The 3,219-nt window shown below is 54.5% G+C and overlaps 1 pseudogene; it reads left to right on the top strand.

The window, feature by feature from the left end:
* Positions 1-1,548: 1,548 nt before the first annotated feature.
* Positions 1,549-2,777, top strand: LOC100444758 (alanine and glycine-rich protein-like; annotated as a pseudogene).
* Positions 2,778-3,219: the final 442 nt, after the last annotated feature.

The raw sequence follows: 3,219 nt of genomic DNA, 5'->3' as shown, positions 1-3,219 counted from the left end.
TGAACTCCTGAGCTCAAGCGATACATCCATCTCCCCCTCCCAAAGTGCTGGGATTACAGGCCTGAGACACTGTGCCCGGCCTTAAACACAAATCTTAATTCATTCTTACAATTATCCTGAGGTTAGAAAAATGGAAGGGGAAGAAAAACGGCAAGCAGGTAGGCTGACTTTGGCTTCATTATTTGGAAGGGCAGTTTGCTCGGTTAAAACACACTACTGCCCACAAAGGCCAAGACAACAGAAAAATACAGACTTATATAAATAGATTTTATGTGACAGCAGTTTGAATGAAGACTTTTTCAATGCAAATGACAAACAGCTGTCCTTGGGAATAAATGACAACGAATTTTTTTATCTCAACAGCTGTCCTGAGAGCACGTCTCTACATCTCTACCTGTATTCTGGAATCAGGGAGAAAGCCAAAACGGACGACAAGACACTAGATCAGCCATGTCCAACCCTTTGACTACAAGGACTTTTCCACCTGTCTGTGGTGGTGGGTATCATGAAAATTATGCACAAACCTTTTTTTTTTTTTTTTAAGCTCATCAGCTGTTGTTAGCATTAGTGTATTTTATGTGTGGCCCAGGAGCATTCTTCTTCCAATGTGGCCCTGAGAAGCCAAAAGACTGGACACCTGTGCACTAGATCAAAAGACTACTCCTTCTGGAAGCAATTGTAAAGAATTTCTGACATTATCTTGACATGAAAACCAATGGATAGTGGGACAGAATGCAAAATCTTCAAGAATTTTTCTTGTTGGTTTTTTTTTTTTTTTTTTTTTTTGAGTCAAGGTGTTGCTCTGTGGCCCAGGCTGGAGTACACTGGTGAGATCACAGCTCAGTGCAGGCTCAAGTGCTCCTCCCGCCTCAGCCACAGTAGTAGCTGGGACTACAGATGCGCACAACCACACCTGGCTAATATTTTATTTTTTGTAGGGGGGGGGTCTCACTGTATTGTCCAGCTTGGTCTCAAACTCCTTGACTCAAGGGATCCAGGACAGGATAACAGGTGTGAGCCACCACACCTGGTCATGTGCATGAACTTTTAAGACAAACACAAGGCCCCACAAAAGGTAAGGTTTTCCCACCTAATTTCCAGGGACCTTTTGGTGCAAGGATGAGAAGCCCTTAAAACTACACAGACAACTCCAAAGATTCAAGAGAGTTCATTCGGGCTGAGCCAGCCCACTGGGCAGACTGACCTTCAAGAAAGGCCCACCCATGACATACACCAGATGGCTCTCCCAGAATCTCTTCGGTCCTCAGGGTCCCTAAGGTACTGGACAGAGCTAGGAAAGCAAACCGATTTCCTTCTTCCTGCACGAAACCCCTTGAGGTCAAGACCCCACAATCAGACGAGGAGTGGCTCACCCTCAGTCAACAGGCCAGACTCAAGGTGGTATAAATGTCTTAACCAAGAGTGTGGGGCTCCAGGTCTGACTCCCAACTCAGTGCTCCTTTAATAACCACATTTTGTTAATTCTCCTTAACAGGGGTTCCTGGCAAGTCAGTTCTCCCTCAGGCCTTCGGTTTCCTCACCTACAAGATGAGAGAGCTGGACCAGATGGAAATTCGGGGGGTAAGGGGATGTTCGCGCGCAGTCCACCCCCCCCCAAGAGACCCTAAAGCCTCCATCCCAGTTCCCACCACGCACCCGCCACACAAATCCTCCCCAAGGTGAGGGCTGGTCCGAAAGGGTCCTCCGGCTGCCGCATCAGCGAGTGCAGGAGGGAGGGGAAGCCTCCAAGGGCGCGACGCGGGCTCAAGGATGCAACTCGGCCAGGAGTGAACTGGGACCCCGAGGGAGGTGTCCAGGCCGCTCCTCGAGCCCAGCCCGGGTCCCCGAACCGCTTCCCTCCAGGCTCCCTATCTCCTGCTGGGTGAGGTCGTTGGACACAGCGTACTTGGTGCGCAGCCCGCGCAGGCTGCAAATGTCTATGCCGATGAGCTTCTGGAGCTGCCCGCACTGCTGCAGCGCCGGGCTGGCCTCGGCCGCTGCGCCACCCTCAGCGGCCGCCGCATCACCTCCGCCACCGCCCTCCTTCTTCTCTCCCATCGCCTCCGCCGCATCACCGCCGCCACCGCCCTCCTTCTCTCCCATCGCCTCCGCGCGCAGCGCGCTCTATGCAGGCCACAGCGGCCGAGGCAGGAAGCCCGGGGTCGGGCGCCTAGGCAAGTAACCCCCGAGCCGGGAGAGTAGGACCGGGAGCGCCCTTCGGCGCTGCCCTTGCCAGGACGCCAGTAGAGCTGGCAGCGGAGTCTGCCGCTCCCGCCCTCAGAGCCGCGGCGGCAAAAGCCGTGGCGGCTGGGGCAGAAAGCCGCGGCGGCGCGGGCAAAAAACCTAGGCGGCGGGGGCAAAAAGTCGCGGCGGCGGGGACAAAAAGCCGCGGCGGCAAAAATGCGCGGGGGCAAAAAGCCGCGGCGGCGGGAGCAAAAAGCCGCGGGGGCTAAAAGCCGCCAAAAGCCGCGGCGCGGGGCGGGGGGGGGGGGGGGGGGGCAAAAAGCAGTGGGAGCTGGGGCAAAAAACTACAAAAAGCCTCGGCGGCGGGGAGCAAAAAGCCGCGGCGGCGGCGGCAGCAACAAGCCGCGACGGCGGGGGAAGAAGCCGCAAAAGCCGCGGCGGCGGGGGCAAAAAGCCGCGGCGGCAAAAAGCCCCGGCGGCGGGCTCAAAAAGCCGCGGCGGCGGGGGCAAAAAGCTTCAAAAGTCGCGGCGCGGAAGCAAAAAGCCGCGGCGCGGAAGCAAAAAGCCGCGGCGGCGGGGGCAAAAAGTCATAAAAAGCCGCGGCGGCAAAAAGCCGTGGTGGCGGGGGCAGAAAGCCGCGGCGGGGGGCGGGGGGGGCAAAATAGTGGAAATGGGGTAGAAGGCCGGCACAGCTTGGCATTGCTGGAGTGTGAGGTGATAGGAAAAGTGCAGCCGAAGACAAAAAAAGATGTAAGTAGACTTGACTCCGTGCAGCTAAGAACCCAGATGTTATCTTGAGGGTATTAACTAATAAGCAGTTTAAATCAGAATGGCACATTCTGATTTGTTTTTTGTATGTTCACATTTGGCAGGCATAGATACTGTTTGAAGAGAGGAAAGTCAGTAGATATAACAAACTTAAATATGTGCCAAGTCTAGAAACGAGACTAGGGGGATAAGGACCTTTCCAAATAAAATGCAAGATTTGAAAACTGATTGGCTGGGGGATGAGGAAAAGGCAGGTCTTTAAGGTCA

The sequence above is a fragment of the Pongo abelii genome, chromosome 6, assembly GCF_028885655.2.
Source record: "Pongo abelii isolate AG06213 chromosome 6, NHGRI_mPonAbe1-v2.0_pri, whole genome shotgun sequence".
NCBI classification, from domain to species: Eukaryota; Metazoa; Chordata; class Mammalia; order Primates; family Hominidae; genus Pongo; species Pongo abelii.
This window is presented reverse-complemented; position numbering and strand designations above follow the sequence as displayed.